The sequence below is a fragment of the Protopterus annectens genome, chromosome 2.part1, assembly GCF_019279795.1.
Source record: "Protopterus annectens isolate FY-2018-M chromosome 2.part1, PAN1.0, whole genome shotgun sequence".
Taxonomy (NCBI): Eukaryota; Metazoa; Chordata; order Ceratodontiformes; family Protopteridae; genus Protopterus; species Protopterus annectens.
In genome coordinates, this window is record NC_056729.1 from 205,663,869 (window position 1) to 205,683,529 (window position 19,661).

The window sequence follows — 19,661 nt, forward strand, 5'->3', positions numbered from 1 at the left end:
GTTCTATGGAACGGTAAGCTAATGGGGATTCAGTAATCCTCTGTGTCAGACTAACTAAGTCTTACTCGGAAACGGCCGCCTAAGAGTATGACGTCAGCGCACCATGCATATTCATGAGGGTGAGCTGACTCAACTCTAAGCCTAACACGGACCATGTAGGAGTGCAGGGGGTGTGTCAGACTGCCGAGCAGTCCAAATATCCATGCCCCTGCAAGTGCCTAAATCTGCAAATGTCAGCAGATATGAGCGAGTCCGCTCAAATGTGTATACCCCCAACACTACACTCCCCCACATTCAAAACCCCTGCACAAATGAAATAAAATGTAAAACAATTTTTTTTTATTATTCCCAAAATAGCTGCCCGTATTTGCGCATGTGTGCGTGGGTGTGCCCATTGTTTAGCTACAGTAAGCAGTTTAGACATCAAAGAGGATAATAAACTACTAATATGCAAATTAAGCCAAATAGCAGTAGCGTAGTAGTAGAGCCTTCGCACAAAGAGGAGGCATTGCCAGTTCGAGTCCCACCACTCCTCTTTTCATATTCAGTAGGAAATCTGTGCATAAAAATAATTCCTGACATGTACCTTTTAAATTTTATTAAAATGCATTGAAATGACCTATGTAGTAGTGAACGATATTTTAAATATATATAAGAAGGTGAAACAGTCATGCATACTAATGAATGCATAAGTAACCTATCTTAAGCAATGTGAAGCACTACTAAGCAACGTTTACCAGTATTAAGCACATTTAACAATAATTGCTCATAGCTAAGCACTGCTTTAACTAGCGCAATGGCTTTGCACGGAGCTGCACATCATGTCAACTCACGCAAACAAAACATGTTTGCACGGAGCTGCGCACCGCGCCAACTAGTGCAACATCGGGCAACGTCGGGCAATGCCGGGCAACATAGAGCAACGTAGAGCAACGTTGGGCAAAGTAGAGCAAAGATGGCTAAACATAGCCACACCTCCTAGCCGGTCAGGCCATTAGTAAAATAAAAAGCAATGACAGGTTTCAAACCCTTTATACTGTGCATCATAATCAAAGTACAGAACCACTAAGCCATGACAGCTTTTGCCACCTATCACCCTCCAAACGGTCTGGGCTGTGGTGTGTAGGGAGATCCGGCATTCAGTCACCGATCCTCTACTCCAGCTTGAGGCGAGAGTGGCGTGACTCATGGGTGAGCCTGCCCCACCTACTCAGCTCACAGCACAGCCATCTTCTGGGCTGTGAAGGTGCAGTGGTGACTGCCCATGGGTGGGGATGTCAGTTCCACTGTTGCCATCTGTAGGCTCATGGACTTGCGATTTCCAAACATCCTTCCCCATCAATGGTGTTCACCCCCCTATGTGTCATACTCTGCCCCTGTATGCATCTTGTTTGTCTTGTCTGTTTACCTCCCCAACCTACCTTCAGGTACTATACTATGCCAGTAACCACTGGTATTCACCTGCACCCATTACTGAGACCACTCCTGTTTGGCATATAACTCTCTTAGGTACAAGCAATCAAAGCAGGGATATGTCCGTCCACGTCTGATAATGCATACTGTGGCCTATAATGCATTCTCCAGATAACACACACATCCTCCATAAGGGTATCATACAGACAGATGCCTGTTGTCAAACCCATGCTGTAAAGCTATAAGCCAAACTAAGCATAGTCATCCACCTTTACGGAACATATTATCCCCACAGTACCACATAGGTAGTAGCCACCAGCATGATGAACAGGTACCGATGTGTACATGCAACCAAGTGTTACATCATCTTTCCTTTGTTAATCACATTTCCAAAGGTATTTTGAAATCCGTTGGTGGATCACATAAGCAATAAGGGGTCTGCATGCATATCCACAAAGGTTGTTCTACACCTGTTATGAATAGTCATCATTGACAGACTTTCCTGTGTTTGAACAGGTCTGACATATACCTCGGCCATAGACTCTGACTCACACATTCCAATAGGAACTGTAATGAGTTTGTGTGACACAGATGACCTGGGCCAGGGATCACTGCAGTGGCTGGCCTTGCCACAAGCATACAGATGAGACCTAAGGTCTGGGAAGCAGCAGCACAGTCTGGCAAGGGTGACAGCTGTGTTCTTGGAGAAAGCAGGGTTCCCACACATGCAATCATTGAGGTAATATGTGCATATATGTATTTGACACACAGCTAGCTCACATGTGCAATGCATATAGTGCCACACACACTCACCAAATGCAGGATTCAAACCCCTACCTAACTACTTCATGATACTAAAGAAGTATGCATTAACATGACATGCTATGCACATTACTGAGAATTCTCTTTTCCACAGGTATATTTGTAGGATGGTGACATCATCAGACTTGAGAAAGGTTAGTTTACCACTTTTGAGGTCCCTTGCTACTCTTCTAAAAGGTTGCTCCTTCCCAAAGAGACCACACACACAGTTATCCAGTACAGGATTCAAACCCCTACCTAACTACTTCATGATACTACAGGAGTATTCATTAACATGATTGTCCTGCTGTGTCTGTGCTACTGCAATGCTATCATGGCTTAGTGGTTCAGTACTGTGACTATAGTGCACTGTATCCTGGGTTCAAGCCCTGTCACTGCTTTTTATTTTCATGTTGGCCAGACCAGACTGCTTAAGGAACAGTAAAGCAGATATGAGCATGTTTAACTGACTTTGCTCAACTTTCCCTGACCTTGCCCAACATTGTACGAGCAATTTTGTTTACATATACTAGATATTGGTGAAAGCTGCTTAGCACTGCTTTATATTGCTTAAAACATGGCAATCATGACTCAGGTGGTGCTGCAGGGCTGCCTATGTCGGATGCACATACTACACTGCCTATACATGTTTGGAAACAGGTAGTGTCAAGTTAGGCATCCCTTTTATTTTATGTGCGAGTCAGAGAGAGGTATCATTTCCAGGGTTCCAACTGAGCCAGTGTATGTACTATGTGTTGCCTCTTTGCTAAGGACAAGGCATACTAGGCATGCCTCTTTCTGCTTACTGGGGCAGGCTCAGGTTGTTCCTCCGAGTCATGCTGTGCCTGTGCAGGCCTTGGCAATGGTGGGGGCTGCTTAGCCCTGCCCCATGCTGTTCCTGCTGCAGCTGTTTTCACAGGATCATATTGTGTAGCATGGCACATACCATGACAATTTGGGTACATGTAGTTGGTGAGTACTGCAAGGCTCCATCAGATGTGTCCAGGCAGGGCAGCCAGCACACACATTCAGTATTATGCCCTGAGCATCACACATGACCTGTCAGTTGATGGAGTGGAAGCCCTTGCGGTTGATGTAGGCCCTACCCTGCTCACCAGCTGGTGCTTTGATGTGTATGTGCGTGCAGTCAATTGCACACACTACCTCAGGGTATTCCGCTATTTGCTGGAAGAGACACATATTGCTGGCCAATACCTCACAGGAATTGGGGAAATATACATGATCACCGTCATGTGCTGACATGGCATTCAGGAACTGGTGCAGTACCCTTGATGCTGATGCCTGTGAAATTCCCATCATATCACCAGTTGGTCTCTTGAAAGTACCTGTTGCTAGTATTCTTAGGCCAACACAAACCTTGGTTCCCACTGGGATGGGTTCCCCTCTGTTGGTTTTGTGTGTGAGGCATGGCCTGCACAGCACAACAATTTGCTGCAGGAACTTTCTGTCCACTCTATAGCGCTCCACTATCTCCAGCTCGTGTAGCCTCTGGTAGGTTACCCTGGGTCTGTACAGTCTTCTCCATCTCCTCACTGTGGGTTGCTCAGCAGCATTCGCAATGGCACCACCCTCAGCATCTTGCACATGTTGCCTTATAACAGCAATGGCAGCCCATAACATTTTTATGTCTCAGTTTAAGCTTTTTAAGTTTTCACTTCTCTTTGTTGACTGCAGTGTTGCAGTGTTTCTGAGAAAAACATGGGGGAGTGTTGTTTGCAGAGTTTTAAGTGCTGCACTGGACTGGGCTACTGTACTGCCTGTGTAATTGGCTGATTCTGATTGATTTCACCTGGCAGCTCTGCTAGTTTTCCTTGGTTAACTATCTACTACTTCTTTTCCTTCCTTTTCCCTTTCTGTTTCCACAGGGGGCAGCGCCGTGCAAACAAGCACAAACACGTGCACACGAGCGCACACACGCGCACACAGGCTTACACAAGCTTACACAGGCTTAGACGGGTGCACATTCATGTATACAAACTTAGACGGCCTTACACAGGCTTACATGGGCATACACATGCGCACACAGGCTTAGACGGGTTTACACGTGAGCACACTTGCGCACACGCGCGCACACAGTGTAAGCAGCTTTGCAAGAAACTTTAGTGATAGCCACGGCGTACACCTTCGGTTTCTGGGTTTCAGTTTAGACAACTGTAGACACACCTCTTTTAGTCCTGAGTAACTCACAGCAAACACATGCCACTCTGCTCCAATAAGCTTACAGTCTTTTTTATACATACCCCCTCATGATGTCACCCATCTTCTACTCTGTTACTCCCCTTATCCTACTCTTACACTCTAGAGACATGGTTCACATAGCAGGAAATATTGGGATTCACAATCCTTATCCTCATTTGCATAGGATTGCCTACTAATGCTTGGTTACATCTCTCAGACTGAGCTTCCCCCCTTAGCAACCACTACTCAGTAGCCATGTTGTCTTCAGCCTGCCATTCACTTGCATGGCAGATGAATATTTTGAATGAAATCCATGTTTGTGGCTTTTAAATTTTGATTTTCTGATTTTTAGTGTGCTGCAAGTTTGCGCGGTGCTGCGCTATGCTTAAACATTGGAGATAGAGGAAATAAATTTATTTTTTATTATTTTGCAACACATAAAAATGCCAATGGCCATATATTTGGCCATTGGCATGCTTCATCAACTGGATGCATCCTTTATTTGGAGCTGTCATGGCTCCGTTTTGCTATTTGCAGAATGGTACTCAGTTGCTAACCGAGTACATTTCTGCAAATGACACTACTCTTACTCGAACAGGTTAGTGTTTCCTGGATCGCAAATTTACCTCATTTGCATAGCTTTCAGCAGCAAATGAGGTAATTTGCATAAAATAACACTGTCCGTTCAAGAGTCATTTTAGGAGCTCTCTTGCACGCCCCTGCCGGCTGTTCCTGGATCTCTCGGCAGACATGCTGGCTGCATGGAGTCTTACTCTACTCTTAGACTCCGTGCAAGCCTTCGTGAATCCGGCTCAATGTCTCTAAAACTAAGCATCATGGTTTGGACAATGATTTAGATGCTATCTCTGCAGAATCACAGTTGCTTCTTATTTACTAGTAGTGATACAACTCATGCTGTAGATGCTGGTACTCCAGCTATGTTCTTTACTCTTTTGTCACACAGCTTACTTTCATTTAGATGATCTGGTATGAGTAGCTACTCACTTTGCAGTTGCAATTATTTCTCTCTGACTAATTACACTTGCACATGATTGCTATTAGATGCTTTTTTTCTGGATTAAACTTAAAATGCTACCACATTATAAACACCGGATGGCATAACAGGTACGTAACCCAACATAGTCCCCATTTTTGAATAGGATGCCCTAAAATATCAAGCCAAGTACTTCCCTTGAAAACATTAAAACTGGACAAGATGACAGGATGGAAGATTGAAAAATTTCACCTGGGATAAGTGGTAGAAATCTGTTTAATGAAATGGGACACTGGTAGTCTTCCAGATGTACTGGGTGGTGTAGTTGAGCTTCTCAATGGTGTCCTTGATTATAAGCTTAGTAAGAACCTTTGAACTTAGTAATCTATTACTCAGACATAGGCAAGTTCCTGCTTTCTGTGTTATACTTTATTTTGTGTAAATCCGTTTGTTTAGTTTTTTTATCAGCAAAAAGGCATCTTTTTTGAGACACTCTGATGACAAATAAATAGTTACTGAAAATACTTCTTCTTTCGGCTTTTCCTGGTTAGGGGTCGCCACAGTGGTACTCCGGTCCACTAATGATTGGCAGCAGATTTTTCCGGTGCTGAGGTGCCAGCTCGACACCCAACCTTCAACGAAGGCATGCCCATTCATGCATACCTTTCGAACACCACTCGACCATGGGGAGGACATGCAGACTCCACACAGAAGGTGCTCCAGCCGAGAATCAAATGGGACAACCTCTTGCTGTGAGGTGACAGTGCTACAGCTGTACCACCGTGGCTAATACATAGTTACTGAAAATGTACTGCCAAATATGTACCACAGAGATGCTCCTCTGCTGTTATTTTTTCACCTAAGTAGATGCATTTATAAAGGCCATCTGCATGCTTTCGTTAAGCATGCCACAACAGCAACAACAATATCCAAGGTTGTTTGTTCTCTGTGCCTTGTACAATGCTATGTTAAACATCTTAATCTTTGATGACCTCATCTATAGCCATTGATGACCCCATCTATAGCCATTTCTGGGTTATGGCATGAGATATTAAAAGAATTCTTTCAGATTTGTCTGATATAATTTTTGTAACAGGAAGTCATGGTGCACTGAATGTGTTGGCCCACTGTCTTCTGTAAAAGTGACATTTTGACTATATCTACAATTGAGGTTGAACTGTTTAGTCAGTGGTTTTCACGGTCTGTCAGTCTTGCTTCCCATTTCATGAATCAGAATCATACCTTTCATTCTTTCTGTAGTCTTCAGGAATCTTTCCCTATTTTCATTATATGATAAATATTTTGTTAGATCTAGTAACAGTTCTAAAAAAGTGGGGGCCAAATCACACTTCACACACGGAAAAAAATCTCAGTATATTAACTAGCTAGGGAACTGGCTAGTGCTACTTAAAACAATGTCAGGATAAAACAACTGTATTTCATGAATGGGTTAAATGAATAAATTTACTTTTAACTATGTTAAAATTTCCTAAAATAAGGGGCACCCAGTAATGATAAGAGATTTTGTGCACATCCGAATATTTAAGTACATGATGCTCTCCACTGTACACAGTACATTGTCTGCAGGAAGTTAAGCTTGAATTTACATTTTCCTTATTTTTTTTTATTTAGGATGGAGTCTGATAGGTCAATTTTAAGGTATAGTCCAGTTTTGCAAACTAAGTTCAAATTGAAATCTTCCACTGTAAAATGGGACACAATTTCTGATGTCTCATTTCTCTTATGCAAAAAAATATATAAGAGAGAAAGGCAATGATCTGTAGATAAGGTTACATGTCCTTTTGAGAATGAGTATAGAGCAGTGATTGTGGTCATTATGTTTAAATGATTCATTTCCAGTTATATAATCTAGTGAAGAGGTGACAGATGCAAGTGCCACTAAATAAAATAAGGTAATCTGGAATTAGTAGTGACCTGGAAAAAAGCATACATAGTACAAACATGTATAATTTAAAAAAAGTGGTCAAGTGAAGTGAAAGTGGGCACAATCTAGGCAAAGAGTAGTTTAATTTTGTTGATTTGATCAAAGGGACAGGGAGAATAAACCAATGAAGTGAATGGTGTTTAACCCCACACATAAGGCATGGACAAAAAAAAACCTGGATATAAACAACAGGTTGGAATGGAAGCACTATAGTTAATGTGAAGAAAAAGAAAATATGAAACATCCTGCACAAACCACCTTTAGAATAACTACTCAAGGAGAATGCTTAGAAAAGACAAGGATGTATATTCAGAATAGTAGAAATCAGGTTGGTATTACTGATGAGTTATTTCAATGTATGAGATGATAACCAGAGATCATGAGTACATACACATCAAGGGCTGGAATATCCATAATGTCCTGCATGGAGGAGAGCAATTCTCACCTAGTACACCTAGAACTAGAGCCTAATTAAAAAAGAGCAGCTTTAAATTTTAATTTTTTTAATTAAAAAAAAGGATGAGAATCTCTTGTGGAGACACTAGCAGTGATACAGAAAACAGGATCATCAAACTGTACAGTCCAGAACTAATTTAAATACAGATCCATTTGAAAGAAAACTGATATTCATGCATTTGAGGAAAGCAGACCAAAATTAGACAGTGCTTTAAGAAGAGTATAGCAAGCATACACAAAGTTAATGTGGATAAACAATGGATACAACATATGGGTGTTGAGTTTGTGCATCACAATTTTGACACTATAAATATGTTCTAGTTGTCTTCTTACTCATTAAGATGGCATAAAATAGTTCCTTATTTCACTGTATGGTTAGATGAATGTGGAATGTATTCCATTTGAGTATAAAGAGAGATAACAGCCTTTTCTCCTTTAAAAATGAAGGATGGTTGGATGGAGAGAAGGGCTTATGAATCTTCTCAAATGCATTATAAACTTCTAGTAGACATTCATGTGGCTTACAGTTTGATACATTTGCATTGAACATTCATGCATAAAAATATTGTCAGCATAGAAATGATAATTGTATACTGCAATTTCCTAAACACGTTAATCCATCCAAACTCCCATTAACCAATCAGTCCAACCATCCATCCATCAACCCATCCATCCATCCATCCATCCATCCATCCATCCATCCATCCATCCATCCATCTTTCCAGCCATTTGGCTATTTTTTGTGATGGGATGCTGACATGATTTAAAATATTTTCTAAAATGTTAGTAGATTCAGACTTATGTACTAAGTCAGTATTGTCTATGATAGTTAAATAATAATGTCATTAACTAAGTGGCAACGATCATAGAAATTGAACAAACTTGATTTTGGCTGAATAATTTCTTTCCACACCACTCAGAATGACTAATATTTCTTTTTCAGGGGGTAAAGCTCAAGGGTTCCCACCATTAACCTTTGCCCCTAACATATAGCAATTATAACTCAGGAAGATAAGTCATGTTTTTGAGCTTATTCATCTTCAAGGTCATAAGCAGCAGGTCTGTGGGAAATGCTACCAACATAGGACAAAGTATTTCCAAATATATCAATTTAGCAAAATACAATGGGCCGGATTCACAAAGGCTTGCAAGGAGTCTAAGAGTAGCGTAAGACTCCAGCCAGCCAACATGTCTGCCGAGCGATCCAGGAACAGCCAGCAGGGGCATGCAAGAGAGCTCCTAAAACGACTCTTGCACGGACAGTGTTAGTTTACGCAAATTACTTCATTTGCTGCTGAAAGCTATGCAAATGAGGTAAATTTGCGATCCAGGAAACACTAACCTGTCCGAGTAAGAGTAGTGTTATTTGTAGAAATGTACTCAGTTGGCAACTGAGTACCGTTCTGCAAATGGCAAAACGGAGCTATGACAGCTCCAAATAAAGGTTGCATCCAGTTGAGGAAGCATGCCAATGGCCAAAAATATGGCCATTGGCATTTTCATATGTTGCAAAATAATAAAAAATATTTTTTTCCTTAATCTCCGATGTTTAAGCATAGCGCAGTGCCGCACAAATGTGCAGTGCTCTAAAAACCAGAAAAACAAAAAATAAAAGCCACAAATAGGGATTTTATTCAAAATATTCATCTGCCATGCAGCTGAATGGCAGGCTGAAGACAACATGGCTACTGAGTAGTGGTTGCTAAGGTGGGAAGCTCAGTCTGAGAGATGTAACCAAGCATTAGTAGGCAATCCTATGCAAATGAGTATAAGGATAGTGAATCCCAATTTTCCCTGCCATGTGAACCATGTCCCTAGAGTGTAAGAGTAGGATTAGGGGAGTAACAGAGTAGAAGATAGGTGACATCATGAGAGGGTATGTATCAAAAAGACTGTAAGCTTATTGGAGCAGAGTGGCATGTGTTTGCTGTGAGCTACTCAGGACTGGAAGAGGCATGTCTACAGTTGTCTAAACTGACTAATTAAAATTAAAAAAGATGATGAGAATCTCTTGTGGAGACACTAGCAGTGATACAGAAAACAGGATCATCAAACTGTACAGTCCAGAACTAATTTAAATACAGATCCATTTGAAAGAAAACTGATATTCATGCATTTGAGGAAAGCAGACCAAAATTAGACAGTGCTTTAAGAAGAGTATAGCAAGCATACACAAAGTTAATGTGGATAAACAATGGATACAACATGTGGGTGTTGAGTTTGTGCATCACAATTTTGACACTATAAATATGTTCTAGTTGTCTTCTTACTCATTAAGATGGCATAAAATAGTTTCTTATTTCACTGTAGGGTAGGATGAATGTGGAATGTATTCCATTTGAGTATAAAGAGAGATAACAGCCTTTTCTCCTTTAAAAATGAAGGATGGTTGGATGGAGAGAAGGGCTTATGAATCTTCTCAAATGCATTATAAACTCCTAGTAGACATTCATGTGGCTTACAGTTTGATACATTTGCATTGAACATTCATGCATAAAAATATTGTCAGCATAGAAATGATAATTGTATACTGCAATTTCCTAAACACAGTAATCCATCCAAACTCCCATTAACCAATCAGTCCAGCCATCCATCCATCAACCCATACATCCATCCATCCATCTTTCCAGCCATTTGGCTATTTTTTGTAATGGGATGCTGACATGATTTAAAATACTTTCTAAAATGTTAGTAGATTCAGACTTATGTACTAAGTCAGTATTGTCTATGATAGTTAAATAATAATGTCATTAACTTAGTGGCAACGATCATAGAAATTGAACAAACTTGATTTTAGCTGAATAATTTCTTTTCACACCACTCAGAATGACTAATATTTCTTTTTCAGGGGGTAAAGCTCAATGGTTCCCACCATTAACCTTTGCCCCTAACATATAGCAATTATAACTCAGGAAGATAAGTCATGTTTTTGAGCTTATTCATCTTCAAGGTCATAAGCAGCAGGTCTGTGGGAAATGCTACCAACATAGGACAAAGTATTTCCAAATAGATCAATTTAGCAAAATACAATGGGCCGGATTCACAAAGGCTTGCACGGAGTCTAAGAGTAGAGTAAGACTCCAGCCAGCCAACATGTCTGCTGAGCGATCCAGGAACAGCCAGCAGGGGCATGCAAGAGAGCTCCTAAAACAACTCTTGCACGGACAGTGTTAGTTTATGCAAATTACCTCATTTGCTGCTGAAAGCTATGCAAATGAGGTACATTTGCGATCCAAGAAACACTAACCTGTCTGAGTAAGAGTAGTGTTATTTGCAGAAATGTACTCAGTTGGCAACTGAGTACCGTTCTGCAAATGGCAAAACGGAGCTATGACAGCTCCAAATAAAGGATGCATCCAGATGAGGAAGCATGCCAATGGCCAAAAATATGGCCATTGGCATTTTTATCTGTTGCAAAATAATAAAAAATATTTTTTTCCTCAACCTCCGATGTTTAAGCATAGCGCAGTGCCGCTCAAATGTGCAGTGCTCTAAAAACCAGAAAAACAAAAAATAAAAGCCACAAATAGGGATTTTATTCAAAATATTCATCTGCCATGCAGGTGAATGGCAGGCTGAAGACAACATGTCTACTGAGTAGTGGTTGCTAAGGTGGGAAGCTCAGTCTGAGAGATGTAACCAAGCATTAGTAGGCAATCCTATGCAAATGAGTATAAGGATAGTGAATCCCAATTTTCCCTGCCATGTGAACCATGTCCCTAGAGTGTAAGAGTAGGATTAGGGGAGTAACAGAGTAGAAGATAGGTGACATCATGAGAGGGTATGTATCAAAAAGACTGTAAGCTTATTGGAGCAGAGTAGCATGTGTTTGCTGTGAGCTACTCAGGACTGGAAGAGGCATGTCTACAGATGTCTAAACTGAAACCCAGAAACCGAAGGTGTACGCCGTGGCTATCACTAAAGTTTCTTGCAAAGCTGCTTACACTGTGTGCAAGTGTGTGCATGCCTGTAAACCAATCTAAGCCTGTATGCGTGGGTTTGTGCCTGTGTAAGCCTGTGTAAGGCTGTCTAAGCCTGTATGCATGAATGTGCACCCACCTAAGCCTGTGTAAGCTTGTGTAAACCTGTCTACACGTGTGTGCATGTGTGCGCGCGTGTTTGCGCTTGTTTGCACAGTGCTGCCCCCTGTGGAAACAGAAATGTGAAAAGGAAGGAAAAGAAGTAGTAGGAAGTTAACCAAGGAGAACTAGCAGAGCTGCCAGGTGAAATCAATCAGAATCAGCAAATAACACAGGCAGTACACTAGCCCAGCCCAGCCCAGCAATTAAAACTCTGCAAACAACATTCCCCCATGTTTTTCTCAGAAACACTGCAACACTGCAGTCTGCAAAGAGAAGTGAAAACTTAAAAAGCTTATACTGAGACATAAAAATGTTATGGGCTGCCATTGCTGTTATAAGGCAACATGTGCAAGATGCTGAGGGTGGTGCCATTGCAAATGCTGCTGAGCAACCCACAGTGAGGAGACGGAGAAGAGTGTACAGACCCAGGGTAACCTACCAGGGGCTACATGAGCTGGAGATAGTGGAGCGCTATAGAGTGGACAGAGAGCTCCTGCAGCAAATTGTTGAGCTGTGCAGGCCACGCCTCACACACAGAACCAACAGAGGGGAACCCATCCCAGTGGAAACCAAGGTATGTGTTGGCCTAAGAATACTAGCAACAGGTACCTTCCAGAGACCAACTGGTGATATGATGGGGATTTCATAGGCATCAGCATCCAGGGTACTGCACCAGTTCCTGAATGCCATGTCAGCACATGTCGGTTTTCATGTATATTTCCCCAATTCCCATGAGGTATTGGCCAGCAATATGCGTCTTTTCCATCAAATAGTGGAATACCCTGAGGTAGTGTATGCAATTGACTGCACGCACATACACATCAAAGCACCAGCTGGTGAGCGGGCTAGGGCCTACATCAACTGCAAGGGCTTCCACTCCATCAACTGAAAGGTCATGTGTGATGCCCAGGGCATAATACTGAATTTGTGTGCTGGCTGCCCTGGAAGCTACCACGATTCCCATATCTGGCATCTGTCACACCTGTACCACACATTTGCCAATGGGGACATTCCTGACGGTCACCTAGTGGGTGATGCTGGATATGCACAGGAGCTTGGGCTGATGACACCCATCATAAATGCACACACACCTGAACAAGAACTCCATAATGAGGCACACGCACAAACACGAAATGTAATTGAGCATGTGTTTGGGATGCTCAAGTCACAGTTCCAGTGCCTGGACACATCTGGTGGAGCCTTGCAGTCCTCACCAACTACATGTACCCAAATTGTCATGGTATGTGCCATGCTTCACAATATGATCCTGCGAAAACAGCTGCAGCAGGAACAGGATGGGGCAGGGCCAAACAGCCCCCCACCATTGCCAAGGCCTGCACAGGCACAGCTTGACTCGGAGGAGGAACAACCTGAGCCTGCCCCAGTAGGCAGAAGAAGGAGTTCCCAGTATGCCTTGGCCTTGGAAAAGAGGCAATGCATAGCACATACACTGGCTCAGTAGGAACCCTGGAAATGATACCTCTCTCTGACTCACACATAAAATAAAAGGGATGCCTAACTTGACACTGCCTGTTTCCAAACATGTATAGGGAGTGTAGTATGTGCATCCGACATAGGTAGCCCTGCAGCACCACCTGAGGCATGATTGCCATACTTTAAGCAATATAAAGCAGTACTAAGCAGCTTTTACAAATATCTAGTATATGTAAGCAAAATTGCTCGTGCTAACTAGCACAACTTTGGGCAACGTTGAGCAATGTTGGGCAAGGTCGGGCAAAGTTGAGCAAAGTCAGTTAAACATGCTCATATCTGCTTTACTGTTCCATAAGCAGTCTGGTCCTCCCAGCATGAAAATAAAAAGCAGTGACAGGGCTCGAACCCAGGATACTGTGCACTATAGTCACAGTACTAAACCACTAAGCCATGATAGCATTTCAGTGGCACAGACACAGCAGGACAATTGTACACTAATGCAAACACAAAGAAATGCTGTATCATGTCCATAAAGAGGCAAATGGGTAACCTCCCCCACATACCTATGCAGGCAGAGAACATCAGGCCAGGCGGTGTGATGTGGGTTGTGTAGGCTATGAAGTTGCAATCTAATATACGTGACACTGGACGCTAAGATGTGTAGTACAGTAGTATGCCTCAAGTCAGTACAATAAGCAACAGTACATACTGAAATGGTGTCCTGTACATAGCAGTGCAGGCATAGCAAATGTGTATAAGTGTCAGGTGAAACCCTCATCCTATGTACACTCACAGTAACAATCAGGTGTGCCCCTGGGTAGAAATGTACAAAGAATAGCTGTCCCCCCTGTATGTAGAAATGTTGATAAGTCTATGCAAAGTGTCTCATGGAAGCCCTGCAGGCACAGCATGATCCCTGTTGATCTATGACACAAAGGTGAGCCCTGCTGTAAAAATACAACTTGATTTTCCATACACATATAGTATAAATGTCTATACCGGGCGTGCTCACACACTCCAACAAATGTAGTGGATTTCATTCAGCATCACACTGACAGGTCATACTGGGCATGCTCACACACTTAAAGAAACAAAGCAAATGTCAGGCAGCAACATACTGAAAGGTCATACTGGGCATGCTCACACAGGCTAAATACGGATGTGATAATAAGGGATCTATGGACAAATGTGGATAGTCATCTCTACTTCCAGAAACACATTCACAAAATGGTCGGAAAATCATGCTATGTGTTTACACAAACTGCCAAGGTCTGTGCATGTAGGTCAAAGGAGGTTGCCACTACTCAGCAGTCATCAGACCTGTCAGAGAGTACCACAACACACTTGCAATGAATCTGACTAGGCACATTCAGCAGCTAGAAAGACCAATGAAGTACCTTAACAAGAGGATTACTGGCCTCAAATAGTTGTCCAATGCAACAAGACTGAATATAACCCAATCTGTACTCTGTTGCATACTGTCTACTCAGGAGATCTCTGCCCAATAGACAGGTCCATGTCATGGTTACACTCAGATCTGTTCTGAGTTACAGCTCAGTGGCACTAAATGTACAGAGCCAACTGATATTGCCAACATCCTGGCAGATAGGATCAGTGTTAACTTTACCCCCCTCTCACCCATGAAAGAGCACATCTCTATAATGGAAGACTGCAAAGTTGCTGTCATCACGGCTGCACAGGTAAAAAACACTCTCCAAAGCCAGTATCACAGCAGCCATGGGACCAGATAACTTCCCAGGCTGTGTAGTATCTACTTCCCTGACGTAAACATTAACATGGAAGGTCTGTGGCTACTGAAGTTTCCAGAGGACTGCAAACTAGCAGCCATAATTGTAAACACTAAAGATGTGGACATCCTACAAAAGAGTCTCACTAAGACAGATGGCTGTTGTCCAAGCCATGGGCTCTAGCTCAATGTCAAAAGGTGCATTGTCATCCCCTTTGTTAAAAACTCTGTAGCCAAGAACTACAACATAGGTGGTAGTATACTTCACACGGAAAGTGTGACAAGAGACCCTGGGTCACAGGTTGACAGTGGATACAACTGTGATAATCACATTTCTCAGAAGTCAGGAAACCCTCCTATGTGGCACACCTCATCACAAAGTGTGTCTCATGCAGAATAGAAGAGGACATTGTTCCCCACTACTCATCTCTCACTAGAACTATAATAGAACTATAATAGAGTACAACACCACTGTTGCTATGTACCTCACAAGACACCTACAATAACTGGAAAGCCATCAGCAATACCTCACAAAGAGCATTAGCGGCCTGAAATGCATGCCATACACAGACCATCTCAAAATGCTCCATCCGTACTCCCTTGCATATCGCCTAGTCAGAGGTGTTCACTGCCTAACATACAAAGCTATGTCAAACACAGAGCTGTTGGATATGCTCCACATAAAACACTCACAATCCCTCTGACCTTCAGACCCAAAACCATGAGTGAAATAAAAAAGGAAGGGGTGTACCCATTTACCTTATGGATACCCACACCTTCAGGTTAGTGGCATAGCATGAGGCCTTGGAGACCATGCAAGTGCAACTAACATTGGGCAAAGCTGCTCATCAGATTGTAGCCTGCTACAGATCACATACCTTGTCTCAGGAACCTCACTCAGTATTCCGGAGAACAGTGGAAAATATAAAGGTCCTATCAAACACCATTATATGAGGAGATTACAACTAACCAAACATTGAGTGGTGGAATTACTCATGTACAACGTCCTTTGCCCAATGTTTCCTACAGTTTAAAAACTCTAACACCCTGCAACAGCTGGTCACCATGCCCACTAGAGGTGACAACATACCCTGCATGATCATCACCAACATGGGGTACCAGTGTTCCACAACAGAGATAAACCCCTCACTGGTAATATCAGATCATTAATTAATCACACTGGACATCCACATCCCACCCCCCCAACCCAGTCAATGAAACCACTGTGAAGACATTTTCAAAAGCAAACTGCACACTTCCCAAGACCAAAGTGGAACATTCCAAAGACCTCTTGCTATAGGATAGTGGTATACAATCTGCAGAATCATTTACAAGTGCATCCTATGAGCATCTACAGGGATGCATGGAATGAGACATTGCAAATAAAACCAAGATGCACTCCTCCATAAATTGGACAACAATCAGGTGGTTGTTGGCCATAAATAAGCTAGACAACAGAAGGAGGAAACGAACACATGATACAGCCAACTTCACTAAAGGAAAGGCATCACTGATCATTATCAGGAAGAAACAATGATCGCTCATAAAATAATCCAAGGACAGTTTCTAAAGACAAATAGCCAAGAAATGTAAAAATAACAACCACAAAGCCTTCGGTAGCTATACCAGACATGTAGGTGTCAACTTCCAAATATGCTGTCAGCTACTGAAAAAAGGAAAGAAATACACCAAACCAACTTTCATTGCCCACATCCAGGGGGACAAGTTCTGTGTAAACTCCCCCCCATAACCCCCAAAAGGGCCTGTGTCCATCACAGAAGGATGCAGTGCCCCAGACATCATGGACATGCAGGTAAAGACAGCCCTCACCAAAGCTAAGAACACAGCATCAATGTGACTGGATGGTGTCCCAGGCTGCATCCTACTCTAGGCCCATAAGGAACTACACACTCACCTACATTCACTGTCCAGACTCAAGCATACCACAGGCTATGTACCCAAAGAATGGCATACACTAACAGTCATCCAGCTCCATAAAGGGGGTGCCACAACAGAACCTGGAAACCATTGCCCAATATGTCTACTCAGCCTGGTCTACAGAGCTATTGAGCAAATTGTCATGGAACCCATAAACTGAGACATTGGAGACCTCCAGACACTGGACTCTACACACCTTTTCCTTGTTAAAGGCAGATCCTGGCTCCTAAACCTAGTTGACTTATTTCAAGCAGTTACCAAGGACATAGATGGAGGTGAAAGTAGTCCACACAGCCCACCTGGACCTCACAAAGGACTTTCTACACCATTCCCCACTTTGTCATCATGGACAAGCATACCAGCTTGAACATTAACAGCTATGTCACAGGATGGGTGGCCAAGTGGCTCATAGATCAAACACACATGTTCAGAGTTGTGGGTGCCATGTCCAACTCTAAACCAGTCACAAATGGCATCCCACAGGTCTTGGTCCTGGGACCCCACCTGTTCAGTAGATACTGCTCAGAGGTACAGGCAAGCATGAGAGGTGTATGGCTGAACAGGTTTGCAGATGAATGGTAACTGTGTTCCATAATTGGCTGTATGGCTGACACAGACATCCTCCAGAAGTGTCTTACAGAGACAGATACCTGGTATCAAAACAATGCCTTCAAGCTGAATGCCAAAGAATGCATAGTCATGCCCTTTGGGTAAAACAAAGTGCACACAAATTACCACATAGGTGGTAATCCAGTATGTACGGAGAAAGTCATCATGGCCCTGGTGACACAGGTAGATAGTAAACTCCCCTTTGATGATCACATGGCCAAAGTGTTTAGACATTCCTTCAATGTAACCCACCTAATGTCACTAAATGTAACCCACTTTGTATAGTCTGATGATGTCACCATCCTACAAATATAGCTGCGGAAATGATAACTCACAGTAATGTGTATAGCGCACCATGTAAATGTGTACTCTTGTAGTATCATAAAGTAGTTAGGTAGGGGTTTGAATCCTGCATTTAACAAGTGTTGTGTGTGGTCTCCTTGGAAAAAAGCAACCGTTTTGGAGAGTAGTAAAACACCTTAAAAGTGGTAAAGTAATCTTTGTCAAGTCTGATGATGTCACCATCCTACAAATATACCTGTGGAAAAAATAACTCCAAGTAATGTGGATAGCGCGTTGTGTTATTGCGTACTCCACTAGCATCATGAAGTAGTTAAGTAGGGGTTTGAATCCTGCACTTGACAACTGTGTGCATGTTTGTGTGTGATCTCCTTGGGAAAGAGCAACCTTAGTAATGTGTATAGCATGTATCATGAAGTAGTTAGGTAGGTGTTTGAATCCTGCACTTGACAACTGTATGTTTGTGTGTGGTCTCCTTGGGAAAGAGCAACCTTTTAGGAGAGTAGTATAACACCTTAAAAGTGGTAAACTAATCTTTGTCATGTTTGATGATGTCACCATCCTACAAATATACCTGTGTAAAAAAGAACTTCCAGTAATGTGTATAGCGCGTCGTGTTAATGTGTACTCCTCAAGTATCATGAAGTAACTACATAAGGGGTTGAATCCTGCACTTGATAACTGTGTGTGTGTGTGTGTGTGTGTGTGTGTGTGTGTGTGTGTGTGTGTGTGTGTGTGTGTGTGGTCTCCTTGGGAAGGTGCAACCTTTCAGGAGAGTAGTAAAACACCTTAAAAGTGGTAAAGTAATCTTTGTCAAGTCTGAGGATGTCACTATCCTACAAATATACCTGTAGAAAAAAGATCTTCCAGTAATGTGTATAGCGTGTTGTGTTAATGCGTACTCTTCTAGTATCATAAAGTAATTAGGTAGGGGTTTGAATCTGCACTTGGTGATGGTGTGTACTGTATGTGTGTGACATTGTTGGTCAATGTGTTTTGGATTTTGCTTTTACTACTGTATGACATATCAGTATGCATTGCACATGTGAGCTAGCTGTGTGGCAAATACATATACGTACATGTTACCTCAATTATTGCATGTGTGGGAACCCTGCTTTCTCCAAGAACACAGCTGTCATCTTTGCCAGACTGTGCTGCTGCTTCCCAGACTTTAGGTCACATCTGTATGCTTGTGACAAGGCCAGCCAATGCAGTGATCCCTGGCCTAGGTCATCTATGTCACACACACTCATTATGGTTTCTATTGAAATGTGTGAGTGAGGGTTTAAGGCCGAGGTATATGTCAGACCTGTTCAAATGCAGCAAGGTCTGTCAATGATGACTATTCATTACAGGTGTACAACAACCTTTGTAGATATGCATGCAGACCCCTTATTGCTTATGTGATCCACCGAGGGTTTTCAAAATACATTTGGAAATGTGATTATCAAAGGAGAGATGACGTAACACTTGGTTGCATGTACACATCAGTACCTGTTCATCATGTTGGTGGCTACTACCTATGTGGTACTGTGGGGATAATATGTTCCATAAAGGTGGATGACTATGCTTAGTTTGGCTTATGGCTTTACAGCATGGGTTTGACAATAGGTATCTGTCTGTATGATACCCTTGTGGAGGATGTGTGTGTTATCTGGAGAATGCATTATAGGCCACAGTATGCATTATCAGACATGGGCGGACATATCCCTGCACTGATTGCTTGTACCTAAGAGAGATATA